Genomic DNA, 9,130 nt, shown 5'->3' with positions numbered 1-9,130 from the left:
ATACCAAGCACCAGCGCACAGTCCCAAGCACCCACTCAACGTCCCAACAAAAGGACATGTCCTGTCGAAACGAGCACCAGACAGCACCAAACAGAGGACAGCAGGAAGCGGCCCAAGCCACCAACAGAAGGCACAACTAGAGTACCATTCCAATAAAGAAAACAACCGCCATAACAGGGAAGCCTCTCAACACCCACTGAAAGACAACAGAGAAGTCGCCGCCCAGACACAAGACAGGGAAGCCCGCAGGAACACAGACACGTACTGGGACCCCCCAAGAAGGCCCAAACAACAACGAGCCCCCGGTGCGCCAGCCCGAACAACAGACAAGCCGGCCACCAAGGACCCCAACGGGGCCCCCAACCCAAGGACAGGCATCCAAGGACAACAAGAGGAGAGAGGGAAGCAGAAATGCACCCCCCACACCAGGTCGGGGGAGCAAAGCCACCAGACCAGGGGAGAGAGGAACCAGAGCCCCGTAACCAGCAAGAGAAAGGACCCAACGAGTCATCAGAAGAAACACCAAGGACACGAGGTGCACAAGAGCCCAAGGAACCACAGCCGAGGAGGCAACCACCAACCGCCGGACACAAAACCAACCCCGAGCCGGGGCAGGAGGGAGACCCAGTAGGACCCGCAGAAGATCCAACAGGACAGAGAACAGATCCGGATATATGGAACGCCTCACGAAATGTGAGTCACCCTAGCGCAGGGGCCACGACAACCCCCACCAGTAATGCTCAACAGAAAGCACACGAGACGCTGAAGCGAGCACTGAGAAACAGCCCCCAGCAAAGCGTCAAACTGGTCCCGAGGAACTGAAGCCCCCGAACAGGAACCAGACGAGGAACGGCCAGACCCAATACGACCCCAGAAACCGGAACCAGGCCAGCAAACCCCCACAGCAGGAGCCAGCGCCGTGGAAAAAACCAGAAGAGCATGAGAGAGACCGAAAGGAAACACCCGAAAACAGGAAACGGAACTCAACCACCGCAAACCTCTGAGCACCCGGATGGAGGGGAACGAGAAAAACAGGCTACTCCCACACCTAGGGAAGCCAAAATCACCCACCAAGAAGAGGGGAAAACCGGGCTGCAAGGGGCACAACTGAAAGGGACACAGCCGCACCAACCCGACCAAAGCCCCGGGAGGCAGAACCAAACAGAAAGACCAACGGGAGCCAGGACCTGGAACAGAGAGAAAGAGGACCCCCGGCCCCACTCCGTCACCGAAACCAGCACCACAGAGCGTAGCGACAAAAAATAGGCCGACGCCAAAGAAGACGGCAGAACGCACCACAGTGCCAACGGAAAATGAAGCGACCGTGAAAACAGCCGAAAAGGGGATAGGCGACCCACAAGCAGACCAACACCAGGAGCGGAACACATAACCTGAAGAGGAAGAGATGCAACCACCAGGCCACGTAGACTCCTCCTGGGCACAACATATCCGACAGGCACTCAGGGGCAGCAGCAGGCGCCGCAGAGGCAGAGAATCAAACGTAGTGCAAAAAATGCAGGCATAGGACCAAGGCACCAGGGGGATGGCAAAGCACCAAAACGCAGGCCAGAGAGAAATCTCACAAGCCCCCGCCGCCCCGGTAGCCGAGGACAAGGCCCAACCATCCGGGACTGGAAGGAGGGACCCCTAAGAAAAGAACCTGCGAAGCACAGACCGAAAAAGAGCAAGCACACACCCCAAAAAGGAGAAGCAGCATACGAACTCTTGAGAGCGGAATCCACCAACCGCCCAACCCGGACCTCCAGGGAAGAAGCCTCCGAAGACAGAGGGAGAAGGTGCAAAAAAGAAGAAAAATGGAGGATACCAGGTGACAAAGACCGCCAGGCGAAATCGTGTCCCCAGAAAGAGAGGAACACCCCGCATGGCAATGCCAAGTCACACCGCAGCCAGAACAGCCAACAGGACAGCACGAAATGGCCGGTAAAAAACGGGAATAAACCCCGCCGGAGCAAATGAATCAGGGAGAAAGTCCATCCCCGAACGTATACCCCAACAGGGAAAAACGTCCACGATCCCACCAACAAGAGATGATGGCAGAGCCGCACGCACCAGCAGCGCAGACAGCGCAAAACAGTCCAAGAAAAACTGCAAAAGATGCTACGTGGACAAAGAGAATGCAAATTTCCAAAGCACAGCACGAAAATGAAAATCCCAAGTCACATTGACAGCATTGGCAGGACTTGAACCCTCAGCACGTGATAGCCTGTGACACCAGAGGCATATGACATACCAATGAGCAACAGCTCCGTGGATGCACCGGAGAGGAAGTCCCCTCAAATATGGCGAGCAAAGGAGTAAACCCCATACATGGAACGCATCATGAATGTGCATGTCATCCTTGCGCAGGGGCCATGCCAATCTTCTCTGTATCGTTCCAAGAATAGCATAAGTGCTGCCGAAGCGAGCACCAGGAAAACACCCAACACACCAAGAAAGGAAGTGCCCAGCAACCTCCAGGAAACACTGCCCCAAACAGTAATATCGTATGTGAGATCAGAAAATAAAAAAGGGCAGCCCTGCAGTCTCCACCCACAGCCACATATGAAGAACATGGCTGCAGGGGCCGGACGCTGCACTAAAGCACCAGCGCCGGAACGACCTGGGGCCAGAACACCAGGAGGGCTCCCCGCCCCAGCCCAGCACATGAACGGGGAGCATCCTGACCCCAGAACAGGAGCGTGGCCGGCCGGAGGACCGGAGCTGCCACGCCGGCAAAAACATGAAAAGACCATAAACAGAAGCATTTAAAAATGCAAAAGAAACACTCACGGCACCGCCAAACCATCCAGAAGAAAACAGGAACAAAGGCAGGAACCGGGAGCACCAGCGTTCCGACAGCCGTCGGAGCAGAAAAAAAACAGGCATGGCGGTGGGTGGGAGGGGCTTATGTCACCTTCGACCTTTGGATTTCTGGCGTTTTGATTGGCTGGGTGGAGGCAGGACTGCCTCACGTGGTAAGGACTGGGACGGGGAGGACCCATGAGGGGGTAATGTGTGTCACCTCGCTCCTCTAGCACTGGATGTTGTAAAGAAAAGAAACTAACAACTAATATCGCCAAAATAAAGGTTCTTTCCTTCGGAACAAAATGAAACAACCTTTTTTGACTTCGCAATGGGGAGTGGTTCGAAGTAATTCAGTTATGAATATGGAGCATATATTATTGCATCTACTGAAGACTCTTGGGAGAGTCAGTTCTAATGATAAGATATGGACGTGTAGTGCTGCTGTTGAGAAGGAGTTGTGTACATGGAAGTTAGGAATCAAACATTTTGAGAAATAACTTTACAGCCTCCCAAGTCTTCTGTGATCTCGACTCCGATGATGGAACTGTCCGTGTGTAGTTAGGAGCCAATAACCAAACGACTGATTAACAGTTTTGTTGCACGGCAAAGTCCAACATGTAAGAACGTATATCATTTTATTTAAATATCTTAGGCATTAACATGAATAGTATACATCAATTAAAGGTACATATATTTAAGTACTTATCAATGGTTGACAATCACATAAGGGTAATCTTTAGCGATGTTAACGTTGTTATCTGTGAAGTATTCAAAAGTAGCCACCGCTTGGGTTGTGAATATTTTTGGTAAATCAACAAAGGCACATCTGAACGTTTTCTGGGGAAAATAAAGATGCATTGTGCTATCTGCAAAATATTACCTACTGTTAAGATTTCAAATTGGCATCTGTCCAATCCATGGGATAAAAGATAATGGCAGAATATGTTTGGGAAGCATGACGACTAAGTGTAATTCAACTCATCTGTTAGGTTGCACTCTAGTACACTGTGTTGTAAGCCTGCTTTTATTAAACATGGTGCAAGAACTAGTAACCAAGTTGTGGAATTATTAAGTGCAACGAAAAACAAAGAGGCATATTACCAACAACTAGCGATAATTATCGCTATGTTGGTTTAGCGGCGATATTTTTATCGCCAAGCTGCGGCGATTTTTATCGCTTAGGAACCTTGCTATTATCAAGGTTTATCTCCTAAGCGGTAAAAATCGTGGGAAATGCATGAATATCGCTGAAAAGTCAGCGATATGCATGCATTACCGAGCTAATTCTCTTAGCCATGTTATCCACCTACCATTGGATAACATGGCTAAGAACTGCTATGGGGCAGGTGTTAGCTTTTGGAGATATTCGCGCTAAGCGCGAATATCTCCAAAAGTTGGTAATAGGAGATAGCGATGTTAGCGACTGTTTCCAGTCGCTAACATCTTGGCACGCCCACTTTGCATGTCATTAGTGATAAATATCACTGACATGCAAAGCGGGGCCCAAGATGGTCGCTATCTCCTACTAGCTGTCGCTAACTGGTGTTAGCGACAGCTAGGTAATAGGGAGATAATTTTATCTCCGCTTTCTTGGCTTTTAAACCCCCTTGATAATATGCCCCAAAAACTTTTAAATGCACTGGAATGGTACTTACTAAACATAATTTTTGTATATTGTCATGACTGGAATACGTTATAAAAATGATACACTACATAGGCTATCATTGAATTATTATTGATCGTGTTTTATGAGCATTGCAATATAACAAGTACACCATTATTCGATAGTTAATAATAGCTACCAGGTCCTCTACAAACTAATTTTCAGAGCATTCACAATGTATATTTAACTGCATCACACATATGCTCCATTAAGCAATGTACCCCAATAACACTGTTATATATATTTAGGCATCAGATGTAGTATCATTTTAACAATTCTATGAACACACATAGAGAATGCCTCCAGGTCATTCTATGAGAACCTGCGAGTGGGAAAACTGTAATAGCTGGAAGATGAAGTAGATTTCTTACAGACTGTTAAATTGCTTTGAAACTCCTTCTGTTTATTTCTACGTGACATTTCAGAAAAATTGCATGCCGAACATAATAAGGTTATTTGAAATCTGATTTTGCTTAATATGTTACCAGTCTAGGTAAATTGAAGTATATGGCCCTGTCGTTTGCATTACAATCCAAATTCATCATCTGATTTCAGGATCACTGAGTAAGCTGATAAACATGTTCCAATCAGATTTCCTCCACTGATAAAGTCAGAGTCATTGGCATGCAACTCATTGCCCCATCAATCAATTAGAAATGAAATTTAGGAAGGTGAAGCTTTGTACTCCAATGTCTAGTATAGAAAGAGATCCTAGTACTGCTTTCCCCATTGAATTAACATAACCTTGAGTTGGATAAATGTGTAGTGTGTAAACATTTAAGGACATTTTTACAAAGATTTTGAGCTGTCTTTGCATCTCAAAAAGTTGAGTAAACCTTTGCAAAATGTATTTTTTTTATTTACTTTCCACGGCTTAACCTTATATTTGCTGAGAAGTTGCATGTAAATAACTCAAATCAGTGATTGCATTACTCTGCATCAAGGGGGCATTCCATGTGTGGTACATGGGAGTTCACATGCTACCACTTATGGGTTTTGACACAAAACCCTATCCACAAACACTAATAGACACAGTTTTGAACCTGGGCCATAGACTGTAAAAAGAATTGTGTAAAATAATTTTCTGTACAACTGCGGTAATCTGAACATAGATCTTTCATACACACTTGTAAAAAAGTAAGAGTCCAGTCCATAAATGATCCCTTTTAAGATTTAACTGATTTATTGGTAAGTCGATTTTGCAATCCATTGGGTCAGGACAGCCCAGTGATAATTAGAATGTTATCAGAAAAACTGATCAAATGTTTACAAACAAGTAATTCATTTCTCAGTAAGTGACAGAATGCACCTGTCTTTCCCGTGTTGTTGGCTCTGAGCTCTCGTGAAAAACATTTTTTACCAACATCGTATAGCAATGCTTTTTATTATGATTTTTATACATGAGCTTCAACATATATATGACTGATCCTGAAGGGGTTTATAATAAAATTGTGGGCCTCATTTATGATCACTTTTGCTCTGCCGGAACCTCACTTTTTGACACACCGGTGGTGCAATGGGCCTCAGCATTTTTACAAGGCCACATAAAGCCACTTTACGTGGCTTTGCATGGCCTAGTAAATATGTTCTCCTTTCACCCAGAACACTGGGTGAAAGGGGCGTTCTATAGGTGTTGGTGTGGGTGTTCACACGCAAAACCAATATAATTTGAAGCTTTCCCAGATTTACGAGAAATCATACACCTCGGAATGCGTCAGAATCTAGCGCCACCCCAGAGATGGTGGTAGGGAGGCAAAGCGAGGAGAAATATTTTCATTTCTCCTCATTTTTTCCTTTTTCTATGTGTGCCGCAATCTACAGTACACGTCGAAAGAGCAAATCACCTGAATTCATTGATTTTGTGCAGGAAGATGATCCTTCCTGCACAAACTCAATCAGCCCCGCAACGCAGGCACGCTTGCACCCTGGTGCACGGATGCCTGCATTGGCACATGGCAGCCCATTGTGAGTCAACGCAGGGGAAAAGGACAAGAATGCACTGAATCTCATAGATGCGGCACATTCCTGCCCTTTTGTTTTGACGTAGGGCAACGCTGCAAGTTTCCTTGTGGCGCTGCCCTACATCAAAACCTCATAAATGAGGCCATGTTTTGTTAAATAATGTGTAAAAAAAAGTTTTCTTTCCTAGGGAAATCGATTTCAATTTCACTTTCAATCTTTTTACATGCAATCGATATAAGAAGATCTTGGCATACAAAAAAACTAAAAATAATTTGCATTAGAAAAAAAGGAATACGCCTAAATAGATTCGCTTTTGAACTGCTATGATGGAGAAGTGTTTCAAAATGAAAAAAGCAATAAAAGCATTCTTTAGCACATGAATCAGTGTACATCTTGGTTATTATAGTGTGTGCAGCCCACATACAAATACAACTTCCATACTTGTTTATCTAAAAACAGTCCTGGGTTCATGGCTCCTTCACATGTTTGCCTTCCATGCTGAAGGGCTAATTCCAGAAAATGTAGTTGGTTCACTTTCTCTCAGCGGTCTCCTTCTGATAATTCACCATTCATTTGAAATAAACTAACAAGTAAGGCAAACCAACAAGTGCAAGTAAATAAATTCGAAGGAAGAGAGAGAGAGAGAGCAGGGAACCAGCAACGTTATGTTCTCTCATGCTGTTTCAGGCTTCCGAGTTATCATAACCTTCTGCAGCTGATGAGAAAAAGGAAAGAAAAAGTAAAGCAAAGCTGGGTATGTAAATTGGCTTTAACATCAGACAATACTCCTTCACAAACATTATTCCGTAATACCCAACATTCTTTGTTTCCTCTCTTTTACCATCAGTTTTAAGCATTACTCTACTTTGGATGATGTTTTACTTGATATGTGTTAGAAATTCGGTTTTAGGTTGGCAGAGGAATGCACCCTGTCCAAGCAGGAACTACAATCCTAGTCAGGGTAAGTCACAACACACCCTGAATAATCCTGGGCTCACCTTCTGGTAGTTTGGCACTGAGTGTTAGTCTTAATTTAAGAGGCAATGTGTAAAGTATTTGTGCAACAGTTTGAACAGTAACACAGCCAAATCACCACGAAAAGACTACATACCAGGTTACAAAAATAGAGAATAATTATAAATATATAACTAGATCAAAGCAACAAATAGTAGAAGTTGAGATAGGAATTTTCACATAATAAATGTGAAATAGCGCTTAGGAGCAATAAGCGCTTAAATAGGTTATCTGGTCATGCTGGACCGGGGCAAAGTCAAAAGTTCAAGACGACCATGATGGAGCAAATGCCAAATACAGAGACCACTGGGACCCCTGAATCAAAGTGCCTTTATCATGGATGTGTCATCAATGACGAAGATGTGAGGTGCAGCCGAAGCGATGTGTCATAGCCAGTACACTCCTGTCCCACAACTCTTGCCACCAACTCCTTGGAGATGACCGCTGACATCTAGTCCACCAAGGGATCTACATGCTCCTGGGATGCTGGACTACCACCTCCGGTCTGCAATGCTGCCTTGAGATTGGTTGCCAGTTTCTCCTTTGTCCTAAACTTGCAATCATGTCAGTCCTTTTCACAGCCATTCACTGTTCTCTTGACTTCGGCAATGCTGTTCACCTTGTCCACAAAGGTTCACCTTGTCCACAAAGGTCTGCAATATGGCCTTTTTCCTCCCCTGTGACACTTTGGAGCTGAAGATGAGCTGGTATTGGTGCTCTATCACCTCTGTGATCAAGATCTCATTCTCCTCCTCACTAAACTTGCACTTCCTCTTCCTCTTCCCCTGGGACTCTGGCTTGTCATCCTGGCTGGTACTGGGGTTACTGGGGTTGTTGTCCTGGGCTTTGCTCACTGCTGGCTGCTCCTTGCTGCTTTCAAGGCACTTTGGGTGCCCAGAACTAGTTATCCTCCATGGCTCGGCGTGGGTTATGGCGCCGGCCCCTGATCCTCTTCCCCTTCGGGGTAGCGGTGGCCTCTGCAATAACCCCCCCACTGCACCCATTCTGGTCTATCCTTCCCCCACTCCACCAACCTTGTACCCTAATAAATTAGCCAACATGCATTGTAGTTATAGTGGTCATTTGTTGGCCGCAGTTTATTAGGATTATGTACATACTTGTTTACTCGTTTTGGTCATTATTAGTATGACCCCTGGTCATCTTTCTCATTTGCGAACTGCCATATCTTGGTCATAAATCATACATATCCATAGCATGTTAGGCATATCACATTGCGGTACATTCTGTACACTTCCCCAGTTTGTAAATGGCACCCAAACCAGTTATTTTGTTAGTTCTTGGTAGTCCTTCTTTTCTTGTCTCCTCTGGGACCACCGTTTGGATGGTTTCCCACGCCCTTTGCGTGTAAGGGTGGGAGCTTCTCCCCAAAGTCAGGCCCCAACTCACTACCGATTTGTGCCTTGCCGTCTGGCTGGGTCTGGGTTATGAGTGCTGCCTCCGTTTGCTACCCCCTCCTTTGCTTGGCTAACTCACCCTGCCGTGCGGCATCGCAAAGTGAATGACCCTCCTGGTACACACGGCCCTGTCGGTGTGACTCCTTAGCCAACCGTTGTACCATAATTTTTCCGCCACGCCACTGGGAAGCTACCGTCTTCCTGTGGCTCCCCCCCTCTCGATTTGCTTGTCTCTTTTTTTAATTTTTTTTTATTTGCAACCTGCCAGGGC

General features: G+C 45.8%; 1 non-coding gene across 1 annotated transcript; it reads right to left on the bottom strand.

Moving 5' to 3' along the window:
- Positions 1–2,322: 2,322 nt before the first annotated feature.
- Positions 2,323–2,429, bottom strand: LOC144820556 (U6 spliceosomal RNA). Its single transcript, XR_013607844.1, has one exon. It is a non-coding gene; the product is annotated as a U6 spliceosomal RNA (small nuclear RNA).
- Positions 2,430–9,130: the final 6,701 nt, after the last annotated feature.

Source organism: Lissotriton helveticus, chromosome 2_1 (genome assembly GCF_964261635.1).
Source record: "Lissotriton helveticus chromosome 2_1, aLisHel1.1, whole genome shotgun sequence".
Lineage (NCBI taxonomy): Eukaryota > Metazoa > Chordata > Amphibia > Caudata > Salamandridae > Lissotriton > Lissotriton helveticus.
Note: the sequence above shows the minus strand (reverse complement) of the source record. Positions and strands in the feature narration are given on the sequence as shown.